The following is a 25631-nucleotide window of genomic DNA, read 5'->3' on the forward strand; positions in this document are numbered from 1 at the left end:
ACACTTTGCCAAGACTCCACCAACAATCTAATGAAATTTATGTCCCAAATTTTCTCTGGACTTCACCTAAGGAGTGTGAGTGCTGTGCTGCTCTGCCTCATTGGGGACTTATAGGAGTCACCAGGAGAAAGGAAACGGTTGGTCATAGAGATCTTGCTAGAGGACCCGCTTGTTCTGGGGGAGGAATTGGAGGAGGAGATGAGGCCAGGAAGAGCAGCACGAGGAGGAGAGAGGTACAGGAGGGATAGGAGAGGTCCGTTCATGGTGACTCACTGCATGTTTCACAATCTGGTGATCATGAGACACCAGTAATTACCATCAGTAATTGTGCCAGAGTGTCAAGAGAAGGCGAAGGAAAAAGAAGGGGGGCTCGGGGGAGCACCGGAGGGTTCCAGGTGGACAGTCCACTCCTGGGAGGGATGCAGACTGCCATCTAATTGAAGACTGCTTTTGAGAGACGTCTTGCACCATCAGACTTTGCAGCACTTTTGCCACATGTCTTACCTTCCAAACTGAGAATCCATCAGGCAGTCCAGCATCTGCTGTCAATCCTGTTAACCCTTTCCCCATGAAGATCACAATAAAAGAGACCACTGATTCCATCATTATCCAATTACCATCAGCACTCTCAATATACATCAAAAACAATGTAAACAAAACCTAATCAACACCACTTACAAACATTAAACTATTCACCCTGGTGCTTACCCTTAGTGACTATATAAAGTGCCCTTATCTACTCTGGTGCGTCTACAAAGTGCAGCCCCAGTAGCAGCAGCAGACCAAGGGATAGCAGTTGTTGCTCTTCCTGAACTTGTTCCAGAGGATGGGGTGCTTCGTACTCCTGGGAGCCTGAAATGATAAAGCTGGAAGGGTTAGGGTGTAGCACGTGTGGCCTCTCTCTTGGAGATTGTGTGTGATGAGACCATATGGAGCTTGTGAGGGAGGATAGGTTGGGGGATTAGGGAACAGGAATAGTTGTGCATCTGCAAAGAAGCTACACTGGCCACATGAGATGTTCCCTGCTCTGTCTATGGCTATGGTGTCTCCCAATCCTCTCCTGATCATGGTCAGTACTACCTCTTCAAGGGAAGTGATAATATGGACTCGTGCTTTCCCTCCGCTAGTCAGGTCCTGCTGTGACCTGTTATGTGCTATCTTGCCCTGAACAAGAAAGAATAGTGATTGTGAATAAAGTTATTGGCAGATGTGTGTTTACGTGTGTGTGTGTTTATGCATGCGGGTTTGTGACGGGGTGGGTGTCCCTTTAAGAAGAGGGCTATGTGAGTGCAACCTGACCTGTGCTCATTTCAGCTAGCTCTTTGCAAGATTTCATCTCCATATGTTTAGGCCTGACCTGTGTTTTTGTTTGTTCATCATAGATGGTTTAACGTCATCGACCCCCTGCCTCATGGACTTGAAGGACAGGCTCCAGCTGTCCTGTGTGTTGAACTCAGCTGATATTTAGTAACAGTTACTGAGAGCTTTATGTGTCTGTGAACCCCACTGTGAGCCGCACAATGGATAAAATCTTCCTTTGTATGTCTGTTCCCCTGAAATAATATTTTAAATAGTGTGTGACTTTAATAAAGAGGAGTGGCATTGAGACTCAGTACAGGGCTGTGCAAATAAAAATGATACACAGGTCTGAACGTGTGTTTATTCAATAGAAAACTACTCACCGCACATTTGGCAGTGACAGTGAAATAGGTCAGACAACAACTTGCATTTATGTAGCGCCTTTAACATAGTAAGATGTCCCAAGGCACGTCACAGGAGTGTTATCAAACAAAATTTTGACACTGAGCCACATTAGGAGAGGTGACCAAAGGTTTGGTCAAAGAGATGGGTTTTAATGAGTGTCTTAAAGGAGGAAAGAGAATGGAAATGCAGAGAGGTTTAGGGAGGTTATTCCAGAGCTTGGATCCTTGGCAGCTGAAAGCAGAGCTACTAGTGGAGTGAAGAAAATTAGGATGCTCAAGAGGCCAGAAGTGGAGAGATCTCAGAGGGTTGTAGGGCTGGAGGTTGTTACAGTGCTAAGGATTGGTGAGGCCATGCAGGGATTTGTAATTAAGAATGGGAAATTTAAAATCGAGATACTACTGGGCCAGGAAACAACAAAGGTCAGTGAACACAGGGGCCATGGGTGAACAGGACTTGGGGCTACATTTCTATCACACTCCGGGACAGTGGGTCAGACTCTGTCCTTTTAAGGGCTGAAAAATGGGATTAGGTCCAAATGGCCTACTTCTATGCTGTAAATGTTCTATATTAAGACTGCACCTGGAACAACACACTCACTGGTACCAGATCTGGCCCCACGCCCAGACCAGAACTGGACCCACACCCAGACCTGGATTAGACCTGGATCCAAACCACATTTGTACCAAAACTGGACCCATATCCTTAGCAGGACTGTACTTCAATCAGTAGCAGGATTCTTATGTCCAAGGGATATAAACAGAGCAGCTATAATTTGATCATTTAATCAGACACTCGGTCTGTTAATTTTAGTTTTCAGACCCAAAACCAGAAGATCTTAATATCACATAAACAATATATTTGTATAAATATACAGACAAAACAATGCTCATAAAAAAGACATTGTTATTAGGGGTAATGTCAGCATTTTGATCAAAGACCAGGTCTACAGAAGGTTAAACTGCCTTTAGTCCTGAGACACAGAGCAGCAGAAAAATGGACACACTTTAAATGAGACATGACATGAAACACTGAAGAAAGTCTGTTAGTCTGTCACTTCAATCCTGTTTTCTCAAAACAATCTTAATTTCTGATGTTTGATATGAGCTTTTGATTTCTTTCTCTTTCTAAATCTGTTCTTACTCTTTGCATGTGACATGATGGGCTGAATGGCCTACATGATGGGCTGAATGGCCTCCAATTCTGTACCATTCTATATCTAACAAAAGAGTTTTAACATAACTACTTTACAGCTACTATTTGCTGTGGAAGGGTGAATACAAGCTTCTCAACCTCCTGCACGACTTCTTAACTCCCTCTCTTGAACAAAGGAATGGATGCAATGTCACAGAGTACACAGGAAGAACACACCGAGGAAATCATCAAAAGTCCCTGTCAATTTCTCAGTTATTGAATAATTACAACTGCCCCCCTCACTCTTGAAACTCCCAAATCATCTGTACACCTCTAACATTCTCCTTTTTTGTGCTCGCTTTCAGGACCGTCCCTTAAGGCAGTAAATATTTAAGATGTTGTCCAGTGTTTTAGTGCTTAGTGCAAATTAGAATGTAGAAAAAGAAAAAAACAACAAACTAAAAAGTAGTTAGAAAAGTAAATATGGCAGAGCAGATTGTGTGGGAGTTGTGGATTTCGAGACTGTTCAGAGTCAGCATATCTGCAGTGGATATCTCCCGTCTGGAATCTCTCCAGCTCAGGTTCATTGAGCAGAATGGTTTTAATGGGGGATTTTAACTTTCGTATCAATTGGTTTAAGAAGACTAGTGCATGTCAGAAAGGTCGTGAATTTCTTGAGTGTGTCCAGGATAGTTTTCTGCAACAATATGTCCTAGAACAAAAAAAGGAAACACACATTATTAGATTTAGTAATGAGTAATAAGTCAGATTTAGTTAACAGCCTAATGGTGTGTGAACATTTACTTAATAACAATATGAATATGGTTGAGTTCAATGTAGTATTTTAAAGGGAGAAATGTGAAACAGCTCCTCAAGTTTTAGATCAATGGGATGAGACAGAGACTGCGCACAGCAAAGTGTTAATGGGTAAAAGGTCAGAAGATCAAAAAATAATTTAATGTGGTACTGAACCAGTTTATACCCCAAGGGGCAAGAACTCTACTTGCTAAAAAAGAAAAAAACAACAAACTAAAAAGTAGTTAGAAAAGTAAATATGGCAGAGCAGATTGTGTGGGAGTTGTGGATTTCGAGACTGTTCAGAGTCAGCATATCTGCAGTGGATATCTCCCGTCTGGAATCTCTCCAGCTCAGGTTCATTGAGCAGAATGGTTTTAATGGGGGATTTTAACTTTCGTATCGATTGGTTTAAGAAGACTAGTGCATGTCAGAAAGGTCGTGAATTTCTTGAGTGTGTCCAGGATAGTTTTCTGCAACAATATGTCCTAGAACAAAAAAAGGAAACACACATTATTAGATTTAGTAATGAGTAATAAGTCAGATTTAGTTAACAGCCTAATGGTGTGTGAACATTTACTTAATAACAATATGAATATGGTTGAGTTCAATGTAGTATTTTAAAGGGAGAAATGTGAAACAGCTCCTCAAGTTTTAGATCAATGGGATGAGACAGAGACTGCGCACAGCAAAGTGTTAATGGGTAAAAGGTCAGAAGATCAAAAAATAATTTAATGTGGTACTGAACCAGTTTATACCCCAAGGGGCAAGAACTCTACTTGCTAAAAAAGGCAGCCATGGACAATAAGGAGGTAAGAGATAACTTCGGAACTCCGAAGAAGGGTCACTGACCCGAAACGTTAACTCTGCTTCTCTTTTCACAGATGCTGCCAGACCTGCTGAGTGGTTCCAGCATTTCTTGTTTTTATTTAACATTTTTTTTACAATTACATTGGAAAAAAGAGGGTGGTCAGGAGCAATTTGGGCCCCTTGCAAACTGATAACGGTGATGTTATCAGCGATAATAAGGAGATGTTGGACGTGCTGAAGAATTACTTTGCATCAATATTTACAGTAGAGGAAGCGATCAGCATGCCGGACATCCCAAGGAAACTAATATTGAATCAGTGTGGGAGACTCACCCAAATCTACATTAGCAAAATAATAGTAATGAAGAAAATAATGGAATAGTCGCTTGGTAGTACAAAACTTGAGTATTGCCGAAAAAAGAGATATGCTGTTGAAACTTTCCATTTTACACTCATCAGGACAGACAGAAGAATGACAAATTTCAAAGACAGCAACAATTTATACAGCATGAGAAAAAAATTGATTGGCAAGTCAACTCTGATTGGTCAAGGCATTGCCATGGAGAATGCACCAGGGAACTCCCCCAAGCTTTTGTTAAATTCAACAATGGCATGATGCCTGGACATGTTCCTTTTGCCTGCAGAGGGCAGGTCCCTGCATATGAATATATGTAGCTTCTAGCAAATGTAAGTGAGCCATATTGTGAGCCTAACTGATAATCTTCAATTGCATGTTAGTGTAATTCTTAACACATTCGGTATTGTTCAGTAAATGTTGTCCAATCACAGAATCACATCTAACTTTAGAAATTGTGTTCTGATTTGTGCAAGTGCGGGCTGGTTGAGTACGATCAATACTCTGCCTATTGCAAACAGCCGAAGGAGCATTCTAATTGATATGATCATTGGAACAAATGGCCTGTGTACCTGGCATTGCACCAGCACTGGAATTCATATACCACATTACTCATTTGTGTGGTAGGCAGAAAGTCTTTTTGGCTTGATGGCAGCATCCTGTTAGTGGAAAATATCACTTGTGTTGCTACTGTACAGTAGCAGTGTGAAATGGCTAGCTTCATCTGTTGCCCAAATTTTTGTGATACCTTTCCCTTCCAGGGTAATTTGAGGTTGACTGGGCACTTTTCAGGCCGGAAAGTGGCAGTTTTAGGTCCATTCGTGAGTGTGTGTGATAGACTGTGAGCAATGAACTGATTGGGTAGTCATTATCCTGCAGGATAGCTTTGATACACCCGATTTCAGAATCGAGTTTGCACAGTGAGCAAATGGCTCGGGCTCTATTTGCAAGATTGCCGATAAGGCCAATTTTATCGCATGTGGAGCTGTAGGAATCCCAGTGCATATATTGACCAGTGAAGTTAGACAGTCGTAGAGAACCTGTTAGCGGATTTCCCAACAAGCACTTCGAGGAAAGGGAGCTCCATTTCAAAGGTGAATTTGAGTGGGGGATGGAACATATTAAGATATGTAAGGAGATTTTTACATACAGTAGCAGATTCAAGTATAGCAAATGTATCATCTACGTATCAGAAATATGCAAGGGGTAGGGGGTCATTCCATCGAAAACATGATTCTCATAGTAACCGACAAAAATGTTAGTGAAAGAAATCCCTCATAAGAGACTGTTTGCTAAAGTTGAAGCTCTTAGGATTGAAGGCAAATTATTGACCTGGTTAGGAAATTGGCTGAGTGACAGGAGACAGAGAGTAGGGATAATGGGCAATTACTCTAATTGGCTGGATGTGGGTAGTGATATCCCAGAAGGATCTGTGTTGGGGCCTCAACTATTCACCATATTTATTAATGACTAGATGATGGGAGAGAAAGTCGCATATCCAAATTTGGCGATGACACAAAGATAGGCGGCATTGTAAGCAGCGCAGGTGGAAATGTAACTTTACAAAGAGATATTGATAGATTAACTGAATGGACAAAACTGTGGCAAATGGATTTCAGTGTAGGCTAACATGAGGTCATTCACTTTGGAGCAAAAAAGATTAGAACAGGGTACTTTCTCAATAGTGAAAAGCTAGAAACAGTGGAATTCCAAGGAGACTTGGGAATCAGGCTACACAGATCATGAAAATGTCATAAACAGGTACCGAAACTAATCTAGAAGGCCAATGGAATGCTGACCTTTATATCTCAAGGACTAGAATACAAGGAGGGAGAAATCCTGCTTCAGCGATACTTAAAGCACACCTGAAGCACTGGGAGCAGTTCTGGGCACCACATCTTAGGAAGGATATATTGGCTTTGGAAGGAATGCAGATTTACCAGAATGAAACCTGGACTCCAAGGATTAACTTGTGAGGAGAGATTACACAAACTCAGGTTTTATTTCCTGAAATTTAGAAGGTTAAGGGGTGAATGGATCACAGTTTTCAAGATATTAAGTGAAACTCATAGGGTTGATAAAGAAAACTATCTCCACTGGTTAGGGAGCCGAGGACTATGGAGTTAAATCTAAAAATTAGATCCAGATCTTTCAGGAGCAAAAGTCGAAAAGACTTCTACACACAACTTTCTTCCATAAATGACAATTAATGCTGGATCAATTGTTAAATTTAAAACTCTGACTCATAGATTTTTGTTAACCAAAAGTATTAAGGGATATGGGGCAAAGGCAGGTGTATGGAGTTCGGTCACAGATCAGCCATGACCTCACTGAATGGTGGAACAGATCCGAGGGGTTAAATGGCCTTGTCCTGTTCATTCAACAAAAGCAAAAACAAAATACTGCGGATGCTGGAAATCTGAAATAAAAACAAAAAATGCTGAAAATACTCAGCAGGTCAGGCAGAGAGAGAAATAGAGTTAACGTTTCAGGTTAGTGACCTTTTACCAGAACTGAGAAAAGTTAGAAATGTAATAGGTTTTGAGCAATTGAAAGGGGGGAGGTGGGAAGAAGAACAAAAGGGAAGGTCTGTGACAGGGTGGAGGGCGCTCACCAGTTTTCCCAGTTCTGATGAAAGGTCACCAACCAGAAACATGAGTGTGAATTTTCAGGTCCCGCTGGGGGAGGCCAGTGGGTGATGAAAACACTGGCACCAGCTGGCATGCTGGTTTCTCACTGTCATTCCTGGCGCCGGCCAGTTTTAGCAGGGTGGGAGGGGTGGGGGGGTGCGGAGGGCAGCCACGAGATCCCACTCAACCATTACTAAGGCCAATTAACATTGTTAAACAGTTCATTGAGAGCTCGTTAAGGGGAATGATCTGATTTTTCACAGGGGCGCACGACTGCAACATGTGTCTGGAGCAGACCAGCTGAATGGAAGTGGACACTCAGTGGGGAGCCAGTCATGGCTGCCCCAGGGAATTAGCTGGGCCTAATGAAAGGGTGAATGGCCCAGAGATGGACTCGGCCATTGGTAGACAGGTGCCATTGGTTCAGCACAGGTGACAGGGAGAGTGGGCTGAAAGTGTTTGGGCAGTGCAGGGGGTTTCCACCCTCCTGGCATCGCAGGGGCATAGAAACATAGAAAATAGGAGCAGGAGTAGGCTATTCGGCCCTTCAAGCCTGCACCGCCATTCAATACGATCATAGCTGATCATCCAAACTCCGTATCCTGTTCCCGCTTTCTCCCCGTATCCCTTGATCCCTTTAGCCCTAAGAACAATATCTAACTCTTTCTTGAATATATTTAATGATTTGGCCTCAACTGCTTTCTGTGGTCGAGAATTCCACAGGTTCATCACTCTCTGGGTGAAGAAATCTCTCCTCATCTCAGTCTTAAATGGCTTACCCCTTATCCTTAGACTGTGACCCCTGGTCCTGGATTCCCCCGCCATCGGGAACATCCTTCCTACATCTAGTCTTCCCAGTCCTGTTAGAATTTTGTAGGTATAAAGAAGGGACAAGGCTGCCAAACAATTATGAGGGCCACTTGAAGACAGGGAAGGCTGTAGCTGGCAGTGGGGGAACACTCTCAGATTTTGGGCCCAGTGGTGATGAGGAGCAACACCCTCCGCATGAAGGGCAGAGCCCTGGGCATCAGGAGGGCAGGGGAAAGGGACAAGGGGCAGGAAGGACACACAGGCCATACCCTTAGCATAGGATCTACTGACGAGGATGGAACTACCTTGGGATGACTGAGAACCAGTGGTGCAGGAGGCTGTGACTATCCAGGCAGATGGTCGCAGACATCTGTGCCCTTGTCATGGAAGACCTCACACTTCGCAGCAGGGGTCGCCCTGAAAGTCACTGTGGCCCTGAATTTCTTTGCTTCTGGCTCCTTCCAAGGATCAGCTGCGGACCTTGGTGGAATCTCGCAAACTGCTGCACACCACATCCTCATGGTCCGTAATCCTGGCTATCTCCATTGCTCCCTTCTCCATGGCTGTGATCACATGAAGGTAGGGGGTCCCCTCCACCAGTGTGGGCCGTCTCCTGGGCTTAATAAGCCTGTTTCTCATGCAAGGGCAAAAGAGGGAGAGATAAGGCATTGTTGTACTCCAAGGTCAATGCAAGCTGCTTCAATTCATTAGAAACTGCATGTCTCAGTGCTTGCAGGTCCTCAGCAGCACTATAACTCTGAGCCATTCTGAAGGGTCAGTAAGCCGCCCGGACACACACACCTCCCATGTTCAGGAGCAGCATGCGCCCTGAGGCTCCTCAGCTGGTGTGTCTGCTGGAGGGTGAATACCCAGAGGCCTGTACTGAGGGTTGGGAGTAGCATTCACCTTGCCAGAGTGAATCAGGTCAGTGAACCTCTTCCGACACTGGATTCGATTTCTGTGGACCTCACTTCTGCTGACTGTGTCAGCTATGTCCATCCATGCCTGCTTAGTTTGGGTGGGTGACCTCCTCCTGCCATCCTCTGGGAAGAGGACCTTACTCTTCTCCCTTATGGCCTTAGTAAGACCTCCAGGTCTGCATCAGTGAATCGAGGGGCTGCCCTGCCCCGGGTACCAGGCCTCTGGCTCTCCTGAGACATTGCAAGTTGCTCTCAATCTAACATCTTCTACACTGAAGCCATGAAGCTATGGGGCTGATGAATGTTTCACCGCCACCGTCACCACCCCCTGGGCTGGATTCGGGATCCAGAGATGGTCCTGACTTCCGTTTCCAACCTCAAAGTAAAAGTCCTGCCCATTAACTCTGTTTCTCTCTTCACAGACACTATCAGACCGACTGAGTATTTCAGGCATTTTGTGTTTTTACTCCTGTTCCTATATTTCTGTGATCTGTTGACACTTTAAAAATGCTTCTGAACAAGCCCACTGCTGCCTCTTGATCATCAACCTTATCTTTAAATTGCTGAATTTATTGCTCCTGTGCTTTTTTTGTTTCTGCTTTTTTTTTAACTCCTTCATGAAACTTTTTTTTCTGTGTAACTGGGCTTTGGCCAGTAAACATTCCGTGTATTGTAGTGATCTCAGTTCTGTCCTTCTACAAAACATCTTTCATCCACTTACACTTCTCTTAAAACCTTTATTTGTTGTGGACAGAGTTCTGACAACAGTAAAAAAAATCCTTGCCTTATGTTAGACTTAGTCCTGATGCTTGGGTGCACTCAATAAAATTCTTCTGCAGTATCTTCTCCGATTATTCTATTGGTGGGTGTCCACTACAATGTCTTTCGAAACAGTAGGCTACATACCCCTCTAATTTACACTTGATTCAAAAATTGGTGGTACATCTTTATCGCTACTACTACTGCACAGATCTTATCAAATCAGAGCTGGCTTGTCCCTGATTCGACGTTCAAACAAATATTTGTCTTAGCTCCTGGCTGGCTTGCCAAACTGTTCGGTAAGTCCTTTATCCTTTAAACAGACTCGTTAAGCTAGACAGAGTAATAGAGAGTCACTGGGGTAAAGCAGGAGGCTATTTGGCCCATCGAGTCCATGCCCTGCTTTATAGAGCAATCCAGTCAGTCCCACTCCCCGCTCTATCCCCGTAGTCCTGCAAGTTTATTGCCCTTGTGAGGATAACCACACCTGCCAAGAAGGAGGCATATTTATTTTGTCATATGGCACACTAATTCTAAACTTTTACTTGACTGAAAACTCGTCTGCAAACGCGACATGAAATCGTGTGACATTGATCACAAGTCGTGGGAGTCAGTTGCCAGCGTTCGCCAGAGCTGGCGGGCAGCCATAAAGACAGGGCTAAATTGTGGCGAGTCGAAGAGACTTAGTAGTTGGCAGGAAAAAAGACAGAGGCGCAAGGGGAGAGCCAACTGTGTAACAGCCCCGACAAACACATTTCTCTGCAGCACCTGTGGAAGAGCCTGTCACTCCAGAATTGGCCTTTATAGCCACTCCAGGCGCTGCTTCACAAACCACTGACCACCTCCAGGCGCGTATCCATTGTCTCTCGAGATAAGGAGGCCCAAAAGAAAAAAAATACTTGACTGAAAACATGGCAGTACCTGCATTCTAAAAGAACAGTGGCTGGAAATATTTGCATTCTAAGAGACAGGTGACTGAAGAAGACAATGGAACTGTTCCCTGATTCAATTAACCAGATGGATTTTGATCAAAAGACATTGAGTGTGTAAAGGTCAGCATTCCATCCCCCGACTGAGGATGTCTACTAAGATTGAAAGAATTCACAAAACTTGCCGGGCAGGTTATCCTGGAAAAAAAGAGCTAGTCACATGACTGGCCTGCTGGCCGAGGTTTGGTTTGAATTGTGTTCACAGAACTGGTTGATGTCAGACTGTAACTGAACTTGAAGGAATACAGCATCTCCCTGTCTCTCTTCTCTCTCACACTCACAAAAAGAAGAAACTGCAACTGGATTTCAAGAAGACAGAAAACCATCGAAACAAGTTTGAAAGTGTTTACTGAGCCCCAATGAGACGGCAAGATTGAATTGCAATCAACGACTTTACATCAAACTCAAAATGAACACCAGCAATTGCTTCAAACCTTCCCTCTTTATTCTTTCTCCTTTTCGTGGTCGTGTCACGTATTTTTAGTAGTTTTAACCGAATCAGAGTTGAAGGTTAATAAACTTACATCATTCCTGTATGGATAAGGGGGGAGGGGAATGGGGCCACTCTGCATTCCTGTATGGATAAGGGGGGAGGGGAATGGGGCCACTCTGCATTCCTGTATGGATAATGGGGGAGGGGAATGGGAGCAACTCTGCATTCCTGTATGGATAAGGGGGGAGGGGAATGGGGCAACTCTGCATTCCTGTATGGAGAAGAGGGGAGGGGAATGGGGCCACTCAGCATTCCTGTGTGGATAAGGCGGGAGGGGAATGGGGCCACTCTGCATTCCTGTTTGAATAAGGCGGGAGGGGAATGGGGCCACTCTGCATTCCTGTATGGATAAGGGGGGAGGGGAATGGGGCCACTCTGCATTCCTGTATGGATAAGGGGGGAGGGGAATGGGGGTCACTCTGCATTCCTGTAGGGATAAGGGGGGAGGGGAATTGGGCCACTCTGCATTCCTGTAGGGATAAGGTGGGAGGGGAATGGGGCCACTCTGCATTCCTGTATGGATAAGGGGGGAGGGGAATGGGGGCCACTCTGCATTCCTGTATGGATAAGGGGGGAGGGGAATGGGAGCAACTCTGCATTCCTGTATGGATAAGGGGGAAGGGCAATGGGGTCACTCTGCATTCCTGTAGGGATAAGGGGGGAGGGGAATGGGGGCCACTCTGCATTCCTGTATGGATAATGGGGGAGGGGAATGGGAGCAACTCTGCATTCCTGCATGGATAAGGGGGGAGGGGAATGGGGGCCACTCTGCATTCCTGTATGGATAAGGGGGGAGGGGAATGGGAGCAACTCTGCATTCCTGTATGGATAAGGGGGGAGGGGAATGGGGCCACTCTGCATTCCTGTACGGATAAGGGGGGAGGGGAATGGGAGCAACTCTGCATTCCTGTATGGATAAGGAGGGAGGGGAATGGGGCCACTCTGCATTCCTATATGGATAACGGCGGAGGGGAATGGAGTCACTCTGCATTCCTGTATGGATAAGGGGGGAGGGGAATGGGAGCAACTCTGCATTCCTGTATGGATAAGGGGGGAGGGTAATGGGAGCAACTCTACATTCCTGTATGGATAAGGGCGGAGGGAAATGGAGTCACTCTGCATTCCTGTATGAATAAGGAGGGAGGGTAATGGGAGCAACTCTGCTTTCCTGGCTGGATAAGGGCGGAGGGGAATGGAGTCACTCTGCATTCCTGTATGGATAAGGGGGGAGGGTAATGGGAGCAACTCTGCATTCCTTATTGGATAAGGGGGGAGGGGAATGGGAGTCACTCTGCATTCCTGTATGGAAAAGGGGGGAGGGGAATGGGGGTCACACTGCATTCCTGTGTGGATAAGGGGGGAGGGGAATGGGAGCAACTCTGCATTCCTGTATGGATAAGGGGGGAGGGGAATGGAGTCACTCTGCATTCCTGTATGGATAAGGGGGGAGGGGAATGGGAGCAACTCTGCATTCCTGTATGGATAAGGGGTTGGGGAATGGGGGTCACTCTGCATTCCTGTATGGATAAGCGGGGAGGGGAATGGGTGCAACTCTGCATTCCTGTATGTACGGGGGTGGGGGGGGGAGGGGAATGGGAGCAGCTCTGCATTCCTGTATGGATAAGGGGGGAGGGGAATGGGGGTCACTCTGCATTCCTGTATGGATAAGGGGGGAGGGGAATGGGGCCACTCTGCATTCATGTATGGATGAGGGGGGAGGGGAATGGGGACACTCTGCATTCCTGTATGGATAAGGGGGGAGGGGAATGGGAGCAACTCTGCATTCCTGTATGGATAAGGAGGGAGGGGAATGGGGCCACTCTGCATTCCTATATGGATAAGAGGGGAGGGGAATGGGGCCACTCTGCATTCCTGTATGGATAAGGGGGGAGGGGAATGGAGTCACTCTGCATTCCTGTATGGATAAGGGGGGAGGGGAATGGGAGCAACTCTGCATTCCTGTATGGATAAGGGGGGAGGGGAATGGGTCCAACTCTGCATTCCTGTACGGATAAGGAGCGAGGGGAATGGGAGCAACTCTGCATTCCAGTATGGATAAGGGGGGAGGGGAATGGGAGCAACTCTGCATTCCTCTATGGATAAGGGGGGAGGGGAATGGGGTCACTCTGCATTCCTGTATGGATAAGGGGGGAGGGGAATGGAGTCACTCTGCATTCCTGTATGGATAAGGGGGGAGGGGAATGGAGTCACTCTGCATTCCTGTATGGATAAAGGGGGAGGGGAATGGGCGCAACTCTGCAGTCCTGTGTGGATAAGGGGGGAGGGGAATGGGAGCAACTCTGCATTCCTGTGTGGATAAGGGGGGAGGGGAATGGGAGCAACTCTGCATTCCTGTATGGATAAGGGGGGAGGGGAATGGGGCCACTCTGCATTCCTGTATGGATAAGGGGGGAGGGGAATGGGTGCAACTCTGCATTCCTGTATGGATAAGGAGCGAGGGGAATGGGGCCACTCTGCATTCCTGTATGGATAAGGGGGGAGGGGAATGGGAGCAACTCTGCATTCCTGTATGGATAAGGGGGGAGGGGAATGGGGTCACTCTGCATTCCTGTATGGATAAGGGGGGAGGGGAATGGGGCCACTCTGCATTCCTGTATGGATACGGGGGGAGGGGAATGGGAGCAACTCTGAATTCCTGTATGGATAAGGAGGGAGGGGAAAGGGGCCACTCTGCATTCCTGTATGGATAAGGGGGGAGGGCAATGGGGCCACTCTGCATTCCTGTATGGATAAGGGGGGAGGGGAATGGGAGCAACTCTGCATTCCTGTATGGATAAGGGGGGAGGGGAATGGGAGCAACTCTGCATTCCTGTATGGATAAGGAGGGAGGGGAATGGGGCCACTCTGCATTCCTGTATGGATAAGGGGGGAGGGGAATGGGAGCAACTCTGCATTCCTGTTTGGATAAGGGGGAAGGTGAATGGGGCCACTCTGCATTCCTGTATGGATAAGGGGGGATGGGAATGGGAGCAACTCTGCATTCCTGTATGGATAAGGAGGGAGGGGAATGGGGCCACTCTGCATTCCTGTATGGATAAAGTGGGAGGGGAATGGGGTCACTCTGCATTCCTGTATGGATAAGGGGGAGGGGAATGGGAGCAACTCTGCATTCCTGTATGGATAAGGGGGAGGGGAATGGGAGCAAATCTGCATTCCTGTATGGATAAGGAGGGAGGGGAACGGGGCCACTCTGCATTCCTGTATGGATAAGGGGAGAGGATAATGGGAGCAACACTGCATTCCTGTATGTATAAGGGGGGAGGGGAATGGGAGCAACTCTGCATTCCTGTATGGATAAGGGGGGAGGGTAATGGGAGCAACTCTGCATTCCTGTATGGATAAGGGGGGAGGGTAATGGGAGCAACTCTGCATTCCTGTATGGATAAGGGCGGAGGGGAATGGAGTCACTCTGCATTCCTGTATGGATAAGGGGGGAGGGGAATGGGAGCAACTCTGCATTCCTGTATGGATAAGGGGGGAGGGAAATGGAGTCACTCTGCATTCCTGCATGGATGAGGGGGGAGGGGAATGGGGCCACTCTGCATTCCTGTATGGATAAGGGGGGAGGGGAATGGGAGCAATTCTGCATTCCTCTATGGATAAGGGGGGAGGGGAATGGGGTCACTCTGCATTCCTGTATGGATAAGGGGGGAGGGGAATGGAGTCACTCTGCATTCCTGTATGGATAAGGGGGGAGGGGAATGGAGTCACTCTGGATTCCTGTATGGATAAAGGGGGAGGGGAATGGGCGCAACTCTGCATTCCTGTGTGGATAAGGGGGGAGGGGAATGGGAGCAACTCTGCATTCCTGTATGGATAAGGGGGGAGGGGAATGGGAGCAACTATGCATTCCTGTATGGATAAGGGGGGAGGGGAATGGGGCCACTCTGCATTCCTGTATGGATAAGGGGGGAGGGGAATGGGTGCAACTCTGCATTCCTGTATGGATAAGGAGCGAGGGGAATGGGGCCACTCTGCATTCCTGTATGGATAAGGGGGGAGGGGAATGGGAGCAACTCTGCATTCCTGTATGGATAAGGGGGGAGGGGAATGGGGTCACTCTGCATTCCTGTATGGATAAGGGGGGAGGGGAATGGGGCCACTCTGCATTCCTGTATGGATAAGGGGGGAGGGGAATGGGAGCAACTCTGCATTCCTGTATGGATAAGGAGGGAGGGGAAAGGGGCCACTCTGCATTCCTGTATGGATAAGGGGGGAGGATAATGGGGCCACTCTGCATTCCTGTATGGATAAGGGGGGAGGGGAATGGGAGCAACTCTGCATTCCTGTATGGATAAGGGGGGAGGGGAATGGGAGCAACTCTGCATTCCTGTATGGATAAGGAGGGAGGGGAATGGGGCCACTCTGCATTCCTGTATGGATAAGGGGGGAGGGGAATGGGAGCAACTCTGCATTCCTGTACGGATAAAAGGGAATGGGGCCACTCTGCATTCCTGTATGGATAAGGGGGGAGGGGAATGGGAGCAACTCTGCATTCCTGTATGGATAAGGAGGGAGGGGAATGGGGCCACTCTGCATTCCTGTATGGATAAAGTGGGAGGGGAATGGGGTCACTCTGCATTCCTGTATGGATAAGGAGGGAGGGGAATGGGGCCACTCTGCATTCCTGTATGGATAAGGGGAGAGGATAATGGGAGCAACACTGCATTCCTGTATGTATAAGGGGGGAGGGGAATGGGAGCAACTCTGCATTCCTGTATGGATAAGGGGGGAGGGTAATGGGAGCAACTCTGCATTCCTGTATGGATAAGGGCGGAGGGGAATGGAGTCACTCTGCATTCCTGTATGGATAAGGGGGGAGGGGAATGGGAGCAACTCTGCATTCCTGTATGGATAAGGGGGGAGGGAAATGGAGTCACTCTGCATTCCTGTATGGATAAGGGGGGAGGGGAATGGGAGCAACTCTGCATTCCTGGCTGGATAAGGGCGGAGGGGAATGGAGTCACTCTGCTTTCCTGTATGGATAAGGGGGGAGGGTAATGGGAGCAACTCTGCATTCCTGTATGGATAAGGGCAGAGGGGAATGGAGTCACTTTGCATTCCTGTATGGATAAGGAGGGAGGGGAATGGGGACCACTCTGCATTCCTGTATGGATAAGGGCGGAGGGGAATGGAGTCACTCTGCATTCCTGTATGGATCAGCGGGGAGGGGAATGGGAGCAACTCTGCATTCCTTATTGGATAAGGGGGGAGGGGAATGGGGGTCACTCTGCATTCCTGTATGGAAAAGGGGGGAGGGGAATGGGGGTCACACTGCATTCCTGTATGGATAAGGGGGGAGGGGAATGGAGTCACTCTGCATTCCTGTATGGATAAGGGGGGAGGGGAATGGGAGCAACTCTGCATTCCTGTATGGATAAGGGGTTGGGGAATGGGGGTCACTCTGCATTCCTGTAGGGATAAGGGGGGAGTGGAATGGGGTCACTCTGCATTCCTGTATGGATAAGGGGGGAGGGGAATGGGAGCAACTCTGCATTCCTGTATGTACGGGGGTGGGGGGGAGGGGAATGGGAGCAACTCTGCATTCCTGTATGGATAAGGGGGGAGGGGAATGGGGGTCACTCTGCATTCCTGTAGGGATAAGGGGGGAGGGGAATGGGGTCACTCTGCATTCCTGTATGGATAAGGGGGGAGGGGAATGGGGTCCCTCTGCATTCCTGTATGGATAAGGGAGGAAGGGAATGGGAGCAACTCTGCATTCCTGAATGGATAGTGGGGGGAGGGGAATGGGGGTCACTCTGCATTCCTGTATGGATAAAGGGGGAGGGGAATGGGCGCAACTCTGCATTCCTGTGTGGATAAGGGGGGAGGGGAATGGGGCCACTCTGCATTCCTGTATGGATAAAGTGGGAGGGGAATGGGGTCACTCTGCATTCCTGTATGGATAAGGGGGAGGGGAATGGGAGCAACTCTGCATTCCTGTATGGATAAGGGGGAGGGGAATGGGAGCAACTCTGCATTCCTGTATGGATAAGGAGGGAGGGGAATGGGGCCACTCTGCATTCCTGTATGGATAAGGGGAGAGGATAATGGGAGCAACACTGCATTCCTGTATGTATAAGGGGGGAGGGGAATGGGAGCAACTCTGCATTCCTGTATGGATAAGGGGGGAGGGTATGGGAGCAACTCTGCATTCCTGTATGGATAAGGGCGGAGGGGAATGGAGTCACTCTGCATTCCTGTATGGATAAGGGGGGAGGGGAATGGGAGCAACTCTGCATTCCTGTATGGATAAGGGGGGAGGGAAATGGAGTCACTCTGCATTCCTGTATGGATAAGTGGGGAGGGGAATGGGAGCAACTCTGCATTCCTGGCTGGATAAGGGCGGAGGGGAATGGAGTCACTCTGCTTTCCTGTATGGATAAGGGGGGAGGGTAATGGGAGCAACTCTGCATTCCTGTATGGATAAGGGCAGAGGGGAATGGAGTCACTCTGCATTCCTGTATGGATAAGGAGGGAGGGGAATGGGGACCACTCTGCATTCCTGCATGGATAAGGGCGGAGGGGAATGGAGTCACTCTGCATTCCTGTATGGATCAGCGGGGAGGGGAATGGGAGCAACTCTGCATTCCTTATTGGATAAGGGGGGAGGGGAATGGGGGTCACTCTGCATTCCAGTATGGAAAAGGGGGGAGGGGAATGGGGGTCACACTGCATTCCTGTATGGATAAGGGGGGAGGGGAATGGAGTCACTCTGCATTCCTGTATGGATAAGGGGGGAGGGGAATGGGAGCAACTCTGCATTCCTGTATGGATAAGGGGTTGGGGAATGGGGGTCACTCTGCATTCCTGTAGGGATAAGGGGGGAGGGGAATGGGGTCACTCTGCATTCCTGTATGGATAAGGGGGGAGGGGAATGGGAGCAACTCTGCATTCCTGTATGGATAAGGGGGGAGGGGAATGGGGGTCACTCTGCATTCCTGTAGGGATAAGGGGGGAGGGGAATGGGGTCACTCTGCATTCCTGTATGGATAAGGGGGGAGGGGAATGGGGTCCCTCTGCATTCCTGTATGGATAAGGGAGGAAGGGAATGGGAGCAACTCTGCATTCCTGTATGGATAGTGGGGGGAGGGGAATGGGGGTCACTCTGCATTCCTGTATGGATAAAGGGGGAGGGGAATGGGCGCAACTCTGCATTCCTGTGTGGATAAGGGGGGAGGGGAATGGGAGCAACTCAGCATTCCTGTATGGATAAGGGGGGAGGGGAATGGGAGCAACTCTGCATTCCTGTATGGATAAGGGGGGAGGGGAATGGGGCCACTCTGCATTCCTGTATGGATAAGGGGGGAGGGGAATGGGTGCAACTCTGCATTCCTGTATGGATAAGGGGGGAGGGGAATGGGGCCACTCTGCATTCCTGTATGGATAAGGGGGGAGGGGAATTGGAGCAACTCTGCATTCCTGTATGGATAAGGAGGGAGGGGAAAGGGGCCACTCTGCATTCCTGTATGGATAAGGGGGGAGGGGAATGGGGCCACTCTGCATTCCTGTATGGATAAGGGGGGAGGGGAATGGGAGCAACTCTGCATTCCTGTATGGATAAGGGGGGAGGGGAATGGGAGTAACTCTGCATTCCTGTATGGATAAGGAGGGAGGGGAACGGGGCCACTCTGCATTCCTGTATGGATAAGGGGGGAGGGGAATGGGAGCAACTCTGCATTCCTGTATGGATAAGGGTGAGGGGAATGGGAGCAACTCTGCATTCCTGTATGGATAAGGAGGGAGGGGAATGGGGCCACTCTGCATTCCTGTATGGATAAGGGGGAGGGGAATGGGAGCAACTCTGCATTCCTGTATGGATAAGGGGGAGGGGAATGGGAGCAACTCTGCATTCCTGTATGGATAAGGGGGAGGGGAATGGGGCCACTCTGCATTCCTGTATGGATAAGGGGAGAGGGTAATGGGAGCAACACTGCATTCCTGTATGTATAATGGGGGAGGGGAATGGGAGCAACTCTGCATTCCTGTATGGATAAGGGGAGAGGGTAATGGGAGCAACTCTGCATTCCTGTATGGATAAGGGCGGAGGGGAATGGAGTCACTCTGCATTCCTGTATGGATAAGGGGGGAGGGGAATGGGAGCAACTCTGCATTCCTGTATGGATAAGGGGGGAGGGAAATGGAGTCACTCTGCATTCCTGTATGGATAAGGTGGGAGGGGAATGGGAGCAACTCTGCATTCCTGGCTGGATAAGGGCGGAGGGGAATGGAGTCAATCTGCTTTCCTGTATGGATAAGGGGGGAGGGTAATGGGAGCAACTCTGCATTCCTGTACGGATAAGGGCAGAGGGGAATGGAGTCACTCTGCATTCCTGTATGGATAAGGAGGGAGGGGAATGGGGACCACTCTGCATTCCTGTATGGATCAGGGGGGAGGGGAATGGGGCCACTCTGCATTCCTGTATGGATAAGGGGGGAGGGGAATGGGGTCACTCTGCATTCCTGTATGGATAAGGGGGGAGGGGAATGGGGCCACTCTGCATTCCTGTATGGATAAGGGGGGAGGGGAATGGGAGCAACTCTGCAGTCCTGTATGGATAAGGAGGGAGGGGAAAGGGGCCACTCTGCATTCCTGTATGGATAAGGGGGGAGGGGAATGGGGCCACTCTGCATTCCTGTATGGATAAGGGGGGAGGGGAATGGGAGCAACTCTGCATTCCTGTATGGATAAGGGGGGATGGGAATGGGAGCAACTCTGCATTCCTGTATGGATAAGGAGGGAGGGGAATGGGGCCACTCTGCATTCCTGTATGGATAAGGGGGGAGGGGAATGGGAGCAACTCTGCATTCCTGTTTGGATAAGGGGGAAGGGGAATGGGGCCACTCTGCATTCCTGCATGGATAAGGGGGGAGGGGAATGGGAGCAACTCTGCATTCCTGTATGGATAAGGAGGGAGGGGAATGGGGCCACTCTGCATTCCTGTATGGATAAAGTGGGAGGGGAATGGGGTCACTCTGCATTCCTGTATGGAAAAATGGGAGGGGAATGGGAGCAACTCTGCATTCCTGTATGGATAAGGGGGAGTGGAATGGGAGCAAATCTGCATTCCTGTATGGATAAGGAGGGAGGGGAACGGGGCCACACTGCATTCCTGTATGGATAAGGGGAGAGGATAATGGGAGCAACACTGCATTCCTGTATGTATAAGGGGGGAGGGGAATGGGAGCAACTCTGCATTCCTGTATGGATAAGGGGGGAGGGTAATGGGAGCAACTCTGCATTCCTGTATGGATAAGGGCGGAGGGGAATGGAGTCACTCTGCATTCCTGTATGGATAAGGGGGGAGGGGAATGGGAGCAACTCTGCATTCCTGTATGGATAAGGGGGGAGGGAAATGGAGTCACTCTGCATTCCTGTATGGATGAGGGGGGAGGGGAATGGGGCCACTCTGCATTCCTGTATGGATAAGGGGGGAGGGGAATGGGAGCAACTCTGCATTCCTGTATGGATAAGGAGGGAGGGGAATGGGGCCACTCTGCATTCCTGTATGCATAAGGGGGGAGGGGAATGGGGCCACTCTGCATTCCTGTATGGATAAGGGGGGAGGGGAATGGGAGCAACTCTGCATTCCTGTATGGATAAGGGGGGAGGGGAATGGGTCCAACTCTGCATTCCTGTACGGATAAGGAGCGAGGGGAATGGGAGCAACTCTGCATTCCTGTATGGATAAGGGGGGAGGGGAATGGGAGCAACTCTGCATTCCTCTATGGATAAGCGGGGAGGGGAATGGGGTCACTCTGCATTCCTGTATGGATAAGGGGGGAGGGGAATGGAGTCACTCTGCATTCCTGTATGGATAAGGGTGGAGGGGAATGGAGTCACTCTGCATTCCTGTATGGATAAAGGGGGAGGGGAATGGGCGCAACTCTGCATTCCTGTGTGGATAAGGGGGGAGGGGAATGGGAGCAACTCTGCATTCCTGTGTGGATAAGGGGGGAGGGGAATGGGAGCAACTCTGCATTCCTGTATGGATAAGGGGGGAGGGGAATGGGAGCAACTATGCATTCCTGTATGGATAAGGGGGGAGGGGAATGGGGCCACTCTGCATTCCTGTATGGATAAGGGGGGAGGGGAATGGGAGCAACTCTGCATTCCTGTATGGATAAGGGGGGAGGGGAATGGGGTCACTCTGCATTCCTGTATGGATAAGGGGGGAGGGGAATGGGGCCACTCTGCATTCCTGTATGGATAAGGGGGGAGGGGAATGGGAGCAACTCTGCATTCCTGTATGGAAAAGGAGGGAGGGGAAAGGGGCCACTCTGCATTCCTGTATGGATAAGGGGGGAGGGGAATGGGGCCACTCTGCATTCCTGTATGGATAAGGAGCGAGGGGAATGGGGCCACTCTGCATTCCTGTATGGATAAGGGGGGAGGGGAATGGGAGCAACTCTGCATTCCTGTATGGATAAGGGGGGAGGGGAATGGGGTCACTCTGCATTCCTGTATGGATAAGGGGGGAGGGGAATGGGGCCACTCTGCATTCCTGTATGGATAAGGGGGGAGGGGAATGGGAGCAACTCTGCACTCCTGTATGGAAAAGGAGGGAGGGGAAAGGGGCCACTCTGCATTCCTGTATGGATAAGGGGGGAGGGGAATGGGCCCACTCTGCATTCCTGTATGGATAAGGGGGGAGGGGAATGGGAGCAACTCTGCATTCCTGTATGGATAAGGGGGGAGGGGAATGGGAGCAACTCTGCATTCCTGTATGGATAAGGAGGGAGGGGAATGGGGCCACTCTGCATTCCTGTATGGATAAGGGGGGAGGATAATGGGAGCAACACTGCATTCCTGTATGTATAAGGGGGGAGGGGAATGGGAGCAACTCTGCATTCCTGTATGGATAAGGGGGGAGGGTAATGGGAGCAACTCTGCATTCCTGTATGGATAAGGGCGGAGGGGAATGGAGTCACTCTGCATTCCTGTATGGATAAGGGGGGAGGGGAATGGGAGCAACTCTGCATTCCTGTATGGATAAGGGGGGAGGGAAATGGAGTCACTCTGCATTCCTGTATGGATGAGGGGGGAGGGGAATGGGGCCACTCTGCATTCCTGTATGGATAAGGGGGGAGGGGAATGGGAGCAACTCTGCATTCCTGTATGGATAAGGAGGGAGGGGAATGGGGCCACTCTGCATTCCTATATGGATAAGAGGGGAGGGGAATGGGGCCACTCTGCATTCCTGTATGCATAAGGGGGGAGGGGAATGGGGCCACTCTGCATTCCTGTATGGATAAGGGGGGAGGGGAATGGGAGCAACTCTGCATTCCTGTATGGATAAGGGGGGAGGGGAATGGGTCCAACTCTGCATTCCTGTACGGATAAGGAGCGAGGGGAATGGGAGCAACTCTGCATTCCTGTATGGATAAGGGGGGAGGGGAATGGGAGCAACTCTGCATTCCTCTATGGATAAGGGGGGAGGGGAATGGGGTCACTCTGCATTCCTGTATGGATAAGGGGGGAGGGGAATGGAGTCACTCTGCATTCCTGTATGGATAAGGGTGGAGGGGAATGGAGTCACTCTGCATTCCTGTATGGATAAAGGGGGAGGGGAATGGGCGCAACTCTGCATTCCTGTGTGGATAAGGGGGGAGGGGAATGGGAGCAACTCTGCATTCCTGTGTGGATAAGGGGGGAGGGGAATGGGAGCAACTCTGCATTCCTGTATGGATAAGGGGGGAGGGGAATGGGAGCAACTATGCATTCCTGTATGGATAAGGGGGGAGGGGAATGGGGCCACTCTGCATTCCTGTATGGATAAGGGGGGAGGGGAATGGGAGCAACTCTGCATTCCTGTATGGATAAGGGGGGAGGGGAATGGGGTCACTCTGCATTCCTGTATGGATAAGGGGGGAGGGGAATGGGGCCACTCTGCATTCCTGTATGGATAAGGGGGGAGGGGAATGGGAGCAACTCTGCATTCCTGTATGGAAAAGGAGGGAGGGGAAAGGGGCCACTCTGCATTCCTGTATGGATAAGGGGGGAGGGGAATGGGGCCACTCTGCATTCCTGTATGGATAAGGAGCGAGGGGAATGGGGCCACTCTGCATTCCTGTATGGATAAGGGGGGAGGGGAATGGGAGCAACTCTGCATTCCTGTATGGATAAGGGGGGAGGGGAATGGGGTCACTCTGCATTCCTGTATGGATAAGGGGGGAGGGGAATGGGGCCACTCTGCATTCCTGTATGGATAAGGGGGGAGGGGAATGGGAGCAACTCTGCATTCCTGTATGGAAAAGGAGGGAGGGGAAAGGGGCCACTCTGCATTCCTGTATGGATAAGGGGGGAGGGGAATGGGCCCACTCTGCATTCCTGTATGGATAAGGGGGGAGGGGAATGGGAGCAACTCTGCATTCCTGTATGGATAAGGGGGGAGGGGAATGGGAGCAACTCTGCATTCCTGTATGGATAAGGAGGGAGGGGAATGGGGCCACTCTGCATTCCTGTATGGATAAGGGGGGAGGATAATGGGAGCAACACTGCATTCCTGTATGTATAAGGGGGGAGGGGAATGGGAGCAACTCTGCATTCCTGTATGGATAAGGGGGAAGGGGAATGGGGCCACTCTGCATTCCTGTATGGATAAGGGGGGAGGGGAATGGGAGCAACTCTGCATTCCTGTATGGATAAGGGGGAGGGGAATGGGGCCACTCTGCATTCCTGTATGGATAAAGTGGGAGGGGAATGGGGTCACTCTGCATTCCTGTATGGATAAGGGGGAGGGGAATGGGAGCAACTCTGCATTCCTGTTTGGATAAGGGGGAGGGGAATGGGAGCAACTCTACATTCCTGTATGGATAAGGAGGGAGGGGAATGGGGCCACTCTGCATTCCTGTATGGATAAGGGGAGAGGATAATGGGAGCAACACTGCATTCCTGTATGTATAAGGGGGGAGGGGAATGGGAGCAACTCTGCATTCCTGTATGGATAAGGGGGGAGGGTAATGGGAGCAACTCTGCATTCCTGTATGGATAAGGGCGGAGGGGAATGGAGTCACTCTGCATTCCTGTATGGATAAGGGGGGAGGGGAATGGGAGCAACTCTGCATTCCTGTATGGATAATGGGGGAGGGAAATGGAGTCACTCTGCATTCCTGTATGGATAAGGGGGGAGGGGAATGGGAGCAACTCTGCATTCCTGGCTGGATAAGGGCGGAGGGGAATGGAGTCACTCTGCTTTCCTGTATGGATAAGGGGGGAGGGTAATGGGAGCAACTCTGCATTCCTGTATGGATAAGGGCAGAGGGGAATGGAGTCACTCTGCATTCCTGTATGGATAAGGAGGGAGGGGAATGGGGACCACTCTGCATTCCTGTATGGATAAGGGCGGAGGGGAATGGAGTCACTCTGCATTCCTGTATGGATCAGCGGGGAGGGGAATGGGAGCCACTCTGCATTCCTTATTGGATAAGGGGGGAGGGGAATGGGGGTCACTCTGCATTCCTGTATGGAAAAGGGGGGAGGGGAATGGGGGTCACACTGCATTCCTGTATGGATAAGGGGGGAGGGGAATGGAGTCACTCTGCATTCCTGTATGGATAAGGGGGGAGGGGAATGGAAGCAACTCTACATTCCTGTATGGATAAGGGGTTGGGGAATGTGGGGTCACTCTGCATTCCTGTAGGGATAAGGGGGGAGGGGAATGGGGTCACTCTGCATTCCTGTATGGATAAGGGGGGAGGGGAATGGGAGCAAATCTGCATTCCTGTATGTACGGGGGTGGGGGGGGAGGGGAATGGGAGCAACTCTGCATTCCTGTATGGATAAGGGGGGAGGGGAATGGGGGTCACTCTGCATTCCTGTAGGGATAAGGGGGGAGGGGAATGGGGTCACTCTGCATTCCTGTATGGATAAGGGGGGAGGGGAATGGGGTCCCTCTGCATTCCTGTATGGATAAGGGAGGAGGGGAATGGGAGCAACTCTGCATTCCTGTATGGATAGTGGGGGGAGGGGAATGGGGGTCACTCTGCATTCCTGTATGGATAAAGGGGGAGGGGAATGGGCGCAACTCTGCATTCCTGTATGGATAAGGGGGGAGGGGAATGGGGCCACTCTGCATTCCTGTATGGATAAGGGGGGAGGGGAATGGGAGCAACTCTGCATTCCTGTATGGAAAAGGAGGGAGGGGAAAGGGGCCACTCTGCATTCCTGTATGGATAAGGGGGGAGGGGAATGGGGCCACTCTGCATTCCTGTA

General features: G+C 49.9%; 1 protein-coding gene across 1 annotated transcript in view; it reads left to right on the plus strand.

Annotated features, from left to right (window-relative positions):
* Nucleotides 1-1619, plus strand: part of mybpha (myosin binding protein Ha) — a 278659-nt gene extending 277040 nt beyond the window's left edge. Inside the window, exon 11 of the mRNA XM_068057618.1 lies at nucleotides 1383-1619. The gene's annotated coding sequence lies outside the window, so the exon portion shown is untranslated. The remainder of the gene's footprint in view (nucleotides 1-1382) is intronic.
* Nucleotides 1620-25631: the final 24012 nt, after the last annotated feature.

This window comes from Heterodontus francisci, chromosome 25 (assembly GCF_036365525.1).
Source record: "Heterodontus francisci isolate sHetFra1 chromosome 25, sHetFra1.hap1, whole genome shotgun sequence".
NCBI classification, from domain to species: domain Eukaryota; kingdom Metazoa; phylum Chordata; class Chondrichthyes; order Heterodontiformes; family Heterodontidae; genus Heterodontus; species Heterodontus francisci.